Here is a 12,874-nt window from a genome sequence, read left to right as displayed (position 1 = left end):
AGGCATTCGACAACTTACGCCGAGATCGCCTGCGGCTGTTTCACCGCCTTGCGGAAGCGGACCGCCTTCGCGGCCGCCTCGTCCCGCTTGGTCGCCGCCATGGAAGCCTTGGATTTCTTCGGCCGGCTACCGAAGAGGATTGACGCGGCCCGCGCTTCTGCGCGCCGCTGCAGGCAGCCGGCGCTGCAGACGAGCCCGCGCCTTGATGATCAAGCGCCGGCTGGCGACGCGGGGCGACTTCGACCTCGACATCGTCCGGCCAGTCCTCGAAGCCGGCCCCGAGCCCCGCGCCTCCGGCCTCGTCGCCTTCCCCACGATGGTGTCTTCCACGGCGGCCGCTCCCAAGTCCGGATCGTCGGCGTCGTCCACCATGCGGCCGGAGAGGAGCTGGCGCTCTACCCCCGCGGCCCCGATCATCGGCGGAAGAAGAGGGTTCTGCTAAGGGCAAACCAACTGATCAGAGGCCGGCTATCATGAGGCCGGCTACCAAAGGAAGAAAGGAAGGAAAAACTTACGGCAGGCGGAGGGTTGGCGCGGGAATACAGCTCCTTGCCATATTGCCAATCCTCGGCGAGCTTGCAGTTGGAGATGTAGTTCACCATGTAAGACATCTTTGCATGAGGCATCTCCCTGGTGCTCAGCCTACACGGGTCGAAGCGGCCGCTCATCTGACAAATCATGTGAGGCCAGCCTTGGAGGGGAAGTACCCGGCGCTCCACGAAGGCGGCCACCAAGTCGGCTCCGGTCAGGCCCTCCGACTGGATCATCACCCGAAACCGGGAGACGGCTGCGTTCCCGGCCTGAGACAACGACCTGGCCCGGTAGCTCCACGAAGGTCGCCTCCCAGCCGGCGGGCCGGCTACATAAGCCGGCAGGTTGACGTAGTCACCTTGCTGGGCGACGTTCTTCACGTAAAAGTAAGACTTCTGCCAGAGCTTCACCGACTGGATCGGCGGGATGGGCGGGAACGGGTTGTTCTCGCCCGTCCGCCTCATGGCAATATAGGCTCCGCAGGGGGCGGGCACGCCCGCGACGATGGTGCCGAGCTTGCTCTGGAAGAATTCCCCCCAGAGCTCGAGCGTGGGTAGGACCCCAAGGAAGCCCTCGCACAGGGTGACGAAAGCCGACAACAGCATCACCGCGTTGGGCGTGAGGTGATGCGGCTAGAGGTGGTAAAATTCGAGGAAGGCTCAAAGGAATCCGCTCGCCGGAAGGCGGAAGCCGCGCAGGCAGTGCGAGCAGAAGATCACCCGCTCGCCCTCCTCCGGTGCCGGTGAAATCTCCTTCGCCGACGCTTGATGAACCCGCACGAAGTTCTCGCCCGGCAGGCGCCGCGTCCGGCGGAGGAACTCGACATGGTCCTCATGGACGTTAGAGCCATCCCACGAGCTTGACAGCGCCATGGGAGCAACGCGGCAAGGAGCAAGACGATGCGACGGCGGAGCGGCGCAGCAATGGGTGGCGGCGGCGGCGGAAAGAAGAAGAAGGAAGGCGAGGAGGGGCGGAGCGAGGGAGAGCGTGCGAGCCTCTGCCGCTCCCCCTCCTCCCCCTACTTATAGACCCGCGCGGCGGAGCCGAGGAGGCGTGGCGTGGGGGAACATGGGGATCAACTGCGCCCACTCCCCCACGTCCCGCGATTATTGCGCCCTGATGGCGTAATAAAATCGCCGCGGGAAGGCGAGCGGTCCGCGTGGGCCGCAGAAGATCCGCGCTCGGGCCGAGGCCTAGGAGTGGCGGGCCGGGCACTGGCAGGATCTCCTTGCCACGTGGCCCGCGGGATGGCCTGCGGTCAGCTCGCAGGTCGACCGCGCTCCCGCCTACGAGAAACGGGGCTTTCCGAAGACGGCGCGCACAAGAACAACCGGCCCCTCAGGGTAGGAAGCTGAACGAGCTTCTCATCCCTTTGTCAGCCTCGAAGCTCGACCAGCTTCGGGGACTACTGTCGGAGGAAATAACCATGGGTAGCCAAGCCGGCTCCCCCTGGCCCTTCTGGACAAAAATTACGAGCCCATCCGACCCTCAAGAATCCAAGACATGGGGCTGCCTTCCCCTCGCCGGCTGTTTCCCAGGCCGACTATCGGAAGGCGGCCCAACTTCAGCCTTCATGAAGAAAGCCGCGGGAGGGCTGGCTCCGAGGAGCTGGCCGCGAGAAGGCCGACTCCAAGAAGCCGGCTCCCATAAAGTGGTCGAGATCGTACCCTCGAAGTCTGCACCCACATAACGGCGATGTGACGGGGCGTAGCTACAGTAAAGCTTGCCACCCCCGAATCCCGGAGCACGCCTGGCACAGTGCGCCGTACGGGTGGCCATGACCCGTCCGACGCGGCACTGTTGCCACGTTGACCCTGATGTCATCCATGACGGGCTGCCAGAGTGGCCCACGGGCGGTGGGCCCCTTCAGGCAGAGAGACACCAAAGGCGGCCCGGCCTCCCCCAGTCGGCCCAAGATAGAGCCGGCTCTCCACAGCCGGCTTGCCACACCCTCGAAGGAGACGCCCCATTAAGGAGACAAGACGCGGTGAGGCTACAGCGATCACTCGCCGGACGGCGGCACTGTAGCCACGCCCACCTCGGCGAAGCCCTCGTCACCAGGATTGAGCAACAGTAACCAGCCACCGACAAGGCCCTGGATAGTGGGGCCTGCCTGTCGACCAAGGAGCCGGCAGCCGGCGGGACCCACCAGCCGGCAGGCCCCAGCAGTCGGTGCAGAAGCCGGCGAGAGCAGACACAGACGGCCGGGCCCCGCGCCCAGCCGGATTACCATAATATCCCCGGGGGGTAGGCCTATATAAACCCCCGGGACACCCATGCAAAGGGTTGACCCTGCTAGTTTTAAACACCACATAGGGAGGAGAAGAGAGCGGGCAGAGCCCTTCTTCCTCTTCTCACAAAACAGCTCAAGGACCATCGTGTAGCTACTTGTTCATCTAGTGATCATGCGGAGACCCCGCAGAGCAGCAGTAGGGGTGTTATCTCCATGGAGAGCCCCGAAGCTGGGTAAGATTCACCGGCATGCATGTCTTCGCCTCATCCCGCTTCCAGGCACCAGCGACGTCTTACTGGCTCCCACAATGATAAGCCACCCGTTGGCATATGTCGCACCTACCACCCGACAGGAACACGGTCCATTTTTAATCCAGGCGACTATTTGTTCGGTTTGATTTTTTGTTAACATCCTATTATGGAGTAACACGGTGTTTATTATAACCCGGCACGGTTTACATGGTAAACCGGCATCATATATAGGAGCTGCTATCTCCTCCAACAGGGTGGGTTTATAAAACTCCGCTTCAAGATTGGCCAAGCCAACTTCACGCTCAACGATGGCAGGTATTATGTATCTTAAAAATTTGGTCATATACTTAAAAAATTCGAATGTTTTGATTTCATGTATGCAGACATCATATTCCGCCTGACGGTACAACTGCGGTGGCACTTTAAGATTTTTTATTACAGAAAGTACTTTGGAAAGTTCATCACCCAAAGGAAGAGCAAGTTGCAGTAATTATGCACGGAGGCATACCAACATCAAAAGTATCAGCTAGCCTATTACAAGGCAACATGGTGCCCACAATAAGATCATTATTTTTCGCAAGGAAGAAGCAGTTTTAAACCGGCTTCCGGTTCAAGCTTGGCCACCAGCCTGGCCTGATGGTTGTGGATCATCCCGCGCCGCTTCAGCTTCAGTTTCTCTACCCAACGGCTGGAAATCAACAGTTGTCCAGTCGATTCCCATTAATGCTTGAAAGACAGCTTCATCATGGATCAGCAATGACGGGTCAATATCGGGAGCGTAAGTATGCTTACGGATTGGAGGGATAAGATTTTCCGATTCATGAATTGGTGCAACTATTCGCTTGTTCTGATTGTCATATTGGGCTTGATAATGAGACAAGTCTGCTTCTTCAGCCAATTGACAAGCTAGCGGACGCACCTCCCGGTTTATTGCTCGCAGATCCGCTTCACCAAACTCTGACCCGTCTTCCTTCAAGCTGGGATAGCCCTGAGCCGCTTCAATAGGATCAAAATCCGGCACCCAAGCTTTTGCCCGGATTAAGGCATTGATCGCACCGGTTCGAGCAGCAGATTTCTTCAGTTCTTCAACCCAGGCAGGATGCACCGACAGTTTCATCAGAGTGTCTTGAATCAAAGTGGGCGCCGGTTTGTTGTGGGATGCAGTACAGATGATACACTGTGCACCAGTGTACAATTATTTGATCAACGTATAGGCGGCTTTCAATTTCTTCCGCACATCTGAACCCAAGTGACCAATGCGTGTCCCTGAAATATTATAAAGGGTTAACAAACCGGTAGCTCTGTAAGAAGGCAGAATCAATTCAGAAGTCAAACTTGTTTACCAAAGATAGCAGTGGTCATGGCATTCACGTGCCGCTTTATGCTGGTCAGTTCATCCGCCACCGGTTTTAGTGCAGCCTCGGCATCGTCGGCTCATTTGATTAAAGCGGACTTTTCAGTGGCCCAATCCGCTCGCTTCTTCTTGAAGCTCTCCTTAAGCTGTTCCATGGCGCTTAAAGCGCTGGCTAATTCCTCTTTTGTTTTGGAGGTTTCAGCTTGTTGGGATTTCAGGTTTTCTTGGAGATCGGCGACTTGGTTTTCTTTCATCTTCAGCTCAGCCTGCATGCAGACAGTTATATGCTTCAACAAAACGGTACAAGGATTGAAGTACCAACCACATAACAAGTTATGCACTTGGCACTTGGGGGCTAATGCATATTCGATCTTCATCTTTCAATTGCTTACAAAGTCCCAAGATCAATACAAGTATTCAACTTGGCACTTGGGGTCTAATGGCTATTTGCTCGTATATATTCTGATGCGGCCATCTCAATTACTTAAAGTACCGGTTCAACTACGCTAAGTTGAACCGGCCCTTGGGGGCTACATCAGCAAATTTCAAAGCATTAAGATTTATATTAGTAAGTCCCGGTTTGAAAGAAGGTTACAAACCGGCCCTTGGGGGCTAGGAGAGTCAACAAGAATTGAAGCATACAAGCAAGAAAGACCATATGGAAGTTACCTCATATTTATCTTTCATCATGTTAACCAGACCGGCTTCATAGTCACGACTGGTATACAGTCGGTTTAGGTAGCCGGAATGGATATCTTGGGCGTTCAGAGTAGCATAAGTCGCCAGATCAGCATTCCACTTGCCTTTGCCAAAGGCAGCAAATTCTTCCTCGGCAGAATGTTTGGACAAAGCGACATGATTGCTTGGCTCTGTATGGCCAATGAAAGTAATGACAACCTCATCATCCTTGGTATCGTCGGTTTGCACTGGGGCTGTTGGGTTGTCAGTAGGCTTTACTGGACCGGTGGATTTCTCAATCCGGATGGAGCTTGTGGGCTGGTTGACAGGATTTGAGGTATCAATAGGTCTCTCTTCAGCAATAAGATTGTCGTCTTGCTGCGGTGGATCATTGGGTATATCCTCAGGAATAACTGCTTCAAGATCTGGTGTCTTGCCCGGTTCAAGGACGGCATCTTCTTCGGCTGCTTTGTCCAGGCGAGCCTTCTTGCTTGGCCTAGGTTTGGCCTTGAAAGGAATAACAAAATCAAATACAGCATATGTTCCAAGGCGATGTGCTGCAAATATTATGATAAGTATAGCTTACCCAAGCACCGTTTTGAGCGGTGGCAGCTGAGTAGCCGATGACTCGCTAGAGGATGAGTGGGAAGTAACCTGGTAATCGGAGTCAGATGGATTAAGAGGTTGACGAAAGCAGCCCGCTTTAGGACAAGCACTGACAAGCAAATTAGAGACCTCTGAGCGGCGTTTCCGAACCGGACTGTTCGGTAAACCGGCGGAGGTAACTACCTGGCCGCTGTGCCGAGTGGTGCGACGAGCTTCGTGCTGTTGGGTCTTCATAAGAAATTTGGGATCCAAATAAGCAAGAGGATGAGAAAATTTAACTTTCCGGTTTGCCTGACGGATTTTTAGTGAAGGCAAAGGTTCTGAATCGGAAGACAGAATAATTACCTTTGCAGCATCAGCATGGCTGGCTTCGGCATCATCCTGACAAATATCATCATCAATAAGACGCATGAAAAATAAGCCAAGTGAGTCAAGCCCTACCTCAAGGTCCGGATTATCCACATCATCATCAGGGGCCGGATTAGAGGATGCAGTGGTTCTTTTCCTGTGGGCAGTCTTCTTTACAGCTTTAGTCTTTTGCCAGGTTGCTCTTTCCGGTTTGTCTGGTTTTTCTGGTTTCTCCTGCGGCAGTTTCTTGCTCCAAAACGGATCATTGCCCTGATTACACAGACACTGATATTAAACAATGACCAGATATATCAATAACAGATTCAGCAAAAAGAAAAATCAAAGTATTACAGCTGGCGGTTTGTTGGTGGCACAGAAGGGAAGCAGGCCGTTTTTAGCACAGATGTGTTCCGGTTCATTCAGCATCTTATTCACAGACTCTGTGATTTCTTCATCGGTGAGCTGGATGTTGGAATGTCGCAGTGGGTCATCAACACTGCCAGTATACTCGCACATCAAACCGGAGCGCTGACTAAGAGGCAGTATGCTCCATGATATCCAACAGCGAGCGAGATCAACCCCTGTTAAACCGTTGGCCATAAAAGCTCTGAGCTTCGACAGTTGAGGAGCATATTTGCTTCTCTCCTGGGCAGTCAGCCTTTGCGGAAAGGGGTGTGTATTGCTGAGCCGCTCCGGACGAAAGCCAGGCAAGGGATTCTCACCAGCAGGGGAGGTGTCTTTGCAATAGAACCATGTCTGATTCCACTCTTTGGGGTGGCTGTGCAGTTTGGCGTGAGGGTATGTGACCTCTTTCCTTTTCTGAATCACCACGCCACCCAACTCCGTATTGGAGCCGTCAGTAAACTCAGTACGGCGGTTTAGATGGAAAAGGTCTCTGAACAATTCCACTGTGGGCTCCTCTTGAAAGAACGTCTCACAGAGCACTTGGAAGTGACACATATTTGTGACAGAGTTGGGGCCAGTGTCTTGTGGATGGAGTTGGAAATCGGCTAAAACATCCCGGTAAAATTTAGAACCGGGCAGCTTAAAGCCCCGGGCTAAGTGATCTACGAAAACAACGACCTCTCCTTCTTGAGGTGTAGGAGGGCATTCTTTGCCAGGAGCCCTCCAATGGATGGTATCTTTGCTGCCTAAAGCGCCGATCAGGACTAAATCGTCTAGTTGAGCCTCTGTGACGCGAGAAGGAACCCAATTGCACTCATATACTTGCTTGGCCATGATGAAATCTACAAGGTAGAAGATCCCGGTTCAAAAATGCATTGATCAAAGGTACATTGGTATGTGCAATGTTAAACCGGAGACAGATCTATCTAAACCAGAGTTTTATGAAGCAACAACATCTGGCGGTTCAACAAGGGGACTAATGGTATATACCGGTTTGGTAATTTTTTCTACAAGGTTAAACCGCCTGATCTAAGCATTGAAACAGCTGAGATTGCGGATGGATAAGTATGCAGAAACAGATTTCACAAGATTTCTCTATAGCGTTGGATCTGAAGCAAGTTCAGAAAATAAGAAAAATATTCAAAAGCTCAAAGCAGAACAGTATTGAATCAATGGGCAGAAATATATGTGAGATCTATGGTCTTGGGCATGGAACTAAAGGCGGATACTAAAAGCTACCGCTACACAGAGCAGGGGTTCACAGATGCATCCAGGAGTTAGTATATGAACATGAACAGGTGATGAACACTGCAAGAACACAAAACCCTAGAACAGATCTGTGTTGAGAAGAGCAGAAGGCTTACCAGAGTTGAGGAAGACGCGGAAGGTTGCCGCGGTGCTCTGGTGCGTTCAAGTTGATGCAGCAGCCAAGGTTGGTGCAGAAGTTGACGGCGGCGGCGGAACTCCGAGGCTGGTGACGCGAGGAAGACAAAGAAGAAAGGCACGAAGGGGAGAAAAGAAATGACCCTTTGGTCCTATTTATAAGGCAAAAGGACATGTGTCAGGCACGGCAATCAAGGGGCCACGAAACGGAGCTATCGCCTCGATTTCCGTAGATCTATTAAACAAGGAAGCATAATGGATAGCTTCGTTATGACAGGTGACGTCACTCCGGTTTACAGCAATCAGAAGATGACATCATGGCGGTTTACCAATTTATGAGAAGATGTTGAAGATGAAGTTTTTGTTAAAGGATTGACATGAACATGTTCAAATCAATCTGGGGCCTAATGTTGGGGATATTATTGCTGGGCGTAAACCGGCCTATCTGGGCCGGGTCAACTTCATCAGTAGTTCAAGAGTGCTAAAGCCCAAGAAGACAGATGAGGGCCTAAGGCCCGTAGTCGGTTTAAGACTTGTAGCTCTAAACCGGTATTTGTATATAAACTTGTATTGTAAGTTAGGAATAAGGAGAGACCAACCCGGATACGAATATGGACCGGTGTTGGGACTTTCTGAACCGACGGGCGTCACCCGTGTATATAAGGGGACAGCCCGGCGGCAGTTCAAGGACAACGGATAACAACTCGAGACTTAGGCCAAGCTTGTTTGCTCCCTAGTCATCGAAACCCCATCAATTCCATCACAACTAGACGTAGGCTTTTACCTTCATCGAAGGGGCCGAACTAGTATAAACTCTCTTGCGTCCCTGTGTCTGTTTTAACCCCTTCAAGCTAACCCGTCGCGATGGCTCCACGACTAAGTCCTTTCTCTTGGACATCTGCCGTGACAAAACCACGACACTGATAGTAGTGTTACTATCTACAAAGCTCGAATTGTCACAAAAATGTTTTCGACAAGTTCAATGTGTTGACTACAATGAGATTTTCTCACTCATATCGATGCTTAAAAGTCTGTCTGAATCATGTTAGCTATTGCCGCATTTTATGAAATCTGGCAAATGGATGTCAAAACTGCATTCCTTAATGGATTTCTCAAAGAAGAGTTGTATATGATGCAACCAGAAGGTTTTTTCGATCCTAAAGGTGCTAACAAAGTGAGCAAGCTCCAGCTATCCATCTATGGACTGGTGCAAGCATCTCAGAGTTGGAATATATACTTTGATAAAGTGATCAAAGCATATGGTTTTATACAGACTTGCGGTGAAGCCTGTATTTACAAGAAAGCGAGTGGGAGCACTACAAAATTTCTGATAAGTATATGTGGATGACATATTGTTGATCGGAAATAATGTAAAATTTTCTGGAAATCATAAAGGAGTTTTTCAAAGAAAGGCCTTGGTGAAGCTACTTACATATTAAGCATTAAGATCTATAGAGATAGATCAGGACGCTTGATATATTTTCAATGAGTACATACCTTGACAAGATTTTGAAGTAGTTCAGAATGGAATAGTCAAAGGAGTTCTTGCCTGTGTTGCAAGGTGTGAAGTTGAGTAAAGACTCAAAACCCGACCACGGCAGAAAACAGAAAGAGAACGAAAAGTCATTCCCTATGCCTCAGTCATAGGTTCTATAAAGTATGCCATGCTGTGTACTAGACCTATTGTGTACCTCATCATAAGTTTGGCAAGAGGGTACAATAGTGATCTAGGAGTGGATCACTGGACAGCGGTCAAAAATATCCTTAGTGGAATAAGGAAATGTTTCTCGGTCATGGAGGTGACAAAGAGTTCGTTGTAAAGAGTTACGTCAATGCATGCTTTGACACCGATCTGGATGACTCTAAGTCTCAATCTAGATACATATTGAAAGTGGGAGCAATTATCTAGAGTAGCTCCGTGCAAAGAATTGTAGACATAGAAAATTTGCAAAATACATACGGCTCTGAATGTGGCAGACCCATTGACTAAATTTCTCTCACAAGCAAAACATGATCACTCTTTGGGTGTTAATCACATAAGCGATGTGAACTAGATTATTGACTCTAGTAAACCCTTTGGGTATTAGTCACATAGAGATGTGAACTAATCGCATAAAGATGTGAACTATTGGTGTTAAATCACATGACGATGTGAACTAGATTATTGACTCTAGTGCAAGTGGGAGACTGAAGGAAATATGCCCTAGAGGCAATAATAAAGTTATTATTTATATTTCCTTATATCATGATAAATGTTTCTTACTCATGCTAGAATTGTATTAACCGGAAACTTAGTACATGTGTGAATATATAAACAAACAGAGTGTCATTGGTATGTCTCTACTTGACTAGCTCGTTGAATCAAAGATGGTTAAGTTTCCTAGCCATAGACATGAGTTGTCACAGTAGGTCGCGTTTTCTGTCATGCATGTACATCCATGACAAATTTATGACAGAATCAAGATAGTCATACCTGTGCTGTCGTAGAAGTGTTCCATGACATTGCCAAAATTATCATCACGGAAGTGTCCACTTCCATGACGATAAATCGTGCGTCACAGACGTGCTTTCGTCAAGGGTGACCGACCATGTCATCCACCGTAAGGGAACACCGTTAAGCTATCAGGTCAGATTTTTGATCCGATAACCCGTTAACACTCACGACCAATGCCGATTTTCCACGTGTAAAATTCTCATTGGCTGACGGATCCACGTGTGAGCTCCGCGTTGGCACATGTGTCACTCATTCAACGGTCGAGATGGGCCTATGATATGTTGACACGTGGACCGGCCCAAAAGTGGCCCACAAAGTTTAAATGAGCTGGCCCAACCGAAGGCCCATAAGATTTAGCAGACCATAATGGGCCGGCCCAGCTAAAGGCCCACAAAATTTAGCGGACCATAATGGGCCGGCCCAGCTAAAGGCCCACATGATTTTGTAGACCATAATGGGCCGGCCCAGCTAAAGGCCCACAAGATTTTGTGGACCACAATGGGCCGGCCCAGCTAAAGGCCCACAAGATTCTGTAGACCATAATGGGCCGGCCCAGCTGAAGGCCCAACATTCTCTATCAAATCGTCCCGTCAATGGCCTGTCCTGAACTTGTCATCAAAGCGGCCCATGGTCACTTCTGGCCCGATAATAGTCCGCTAAGTAATTGGGCCGAATTACGACATGGTGTATTTCCGGCCTGTTAAAGGTCCGGCTTCATTTGGGCCCATTTACAGGCCATCAAAACTTTCGGCCCATAAACGACCGTGAAGGATTTGGGTCATATTCGGCCTGTTAGAGGCCCACTATAGCTTTGGGCCACTTTCGGCCTATTGTCATTTTCGGCCTGTTAACGCCGGACGTAAACCATGGGCCATATGTGGCCCAACGTCATATTGGGCCCATTAACGGCCCATATAAAAATGACGATAATCTAGCCCGACCAAAGTTCCGGCCTGTTAAAGGCCCGTGTATTAGGTCGGCGCATTTACGACCCGTCCGAATTTCGGCCTGTCAAAGATCCGCATCGTAAATGGGCCACCATTTCGGCCTGCTAAGTCTAGTGGGTTATTTGGCACAATCAGGGCCCAATCTCACTTTCGGTCTATTAAAGGCCCATGTTTTTATGGGCTCGATATATTTACACTTGTAAACGGCCTATTTATACTAAGGGCCCAAATTATGTTTAGGCCTGTTAAAGGCCCACTATGGGCACAGGCCTACCAGAAAAATATGAAAGCTTATGCTGATTTAGGCCCAGATATTTTTAGTGGGCTACATGCCAATTTCAACCCGTAATCGTTTTAGCCCAATTGGAATGAGCCCGACGAATGTTGGCATGTTGGGATCCTACGAAGCTTTCGGCCGAATACATTACTAAGATAAACCTACACTATACAAAAATAGCATCGTAATTACTGCAGCCTGAGGCAGCATCATAAATGTTGTATCAAAACAAAATAAATTCCAACCATACAACAAAAGGCCTGTTGGCATAAAGTTTACAGTCCTTCCAGATAAAAGCACCATCAGATGTATAGAAGCACAAATCATTTGACCTGAGTGCTAATGTTTCAAGCTGTAGAATCTGATGGAGCAGCACGATCTCCACCTTTTTTCCGCCATTGCTCTTGAACAACGAAATGAATGTATGATAGTCTGGTTTCAAAACCATTCATATCTTGACGACATTTCTCAACCACTATTCTTGTTTCTGAAACAACGTCCATTAGGGATTGGACTTGTGTCTAGAGCATAGATATATCACTCTGTCTAGTAGGAAGATTTTGTTCAGTAGGCGATTTGGACGAGGTTACCTTGACAACCAACCCAGAATTACGCAAGAAGGTGCTTTTTGCACTGTTAGTGGAGAGATACTGACGCACTGCAGCAAGAGGTGACATTGTGCCTGTAGTAGCCTCGTCACCTTCAGGTGGTTGTGGCTGTTCAATCATTTGTTCCATAGCTTCCTGAAAGTTTGAACTTGTAGATTAGTGTACCAGATAAGTTACTAATGAGACAAAAACAAACAAAGTAGGTTAAACGTTTATACATAACTTATTTTGGTGAACTACTATAATACATTAGCATGTATTGTAGTGCCAACTACATAATAAAATCACTTTTAGAACATATGTCCATATAGCATGCCTACTGGATTGTGTATTTCCTCACATTCGTTGACATCTAACGATAAAGAGACATGGTTTAAAGTAGGATGAACATAGTATGACATCATTCATATCATGGTCAAACATATATAAAACAAACAGGCTATTTTATTATTGTGTGTGCACGTGAACATAACAACTAGATTATAGATCAAGACCAAAAGAATATCCTTCATCTCTTTTAAACCATGTAAGGTGAAATGATACGTTAAGACAACTGTGAATAAAAGTGAACAGAGTAACTGACATTGACTGTAAACCAAGTAGTTAAATGAACACATCACAGTACCAATCAGTTCAAGGCAGGAGGAGTAAGGACTTACAACAGCGGCTTGAACTGGTGTGCTCATGCCCTTCATCTTGCTGGTGTGGCAATCCTTGAAGATTTGCACTGCATTCGGTTCAGGTTCTTTTTGGTCCGCA

The sequence above is a fragment of the Triticum dicoccoides genome, chromosome 3A, assembly GCF_002162155.2.
Source record: "Triticum dicoccoides isolate Atlit2015 ecotype Zavitan chromosome 3A, WEW_v2.0, whole genome shotgun sequence".
In the NCBI taxonomy this organism is placed as follows: Eukaryota; Viridiplantae; Streptophyta; class Magnoliopsida; order Poales; family Poaceae; genus Triticum; species Triticum dicoccoides.
Note: the sequence above shows the minus strand (reverse complement) of the source record.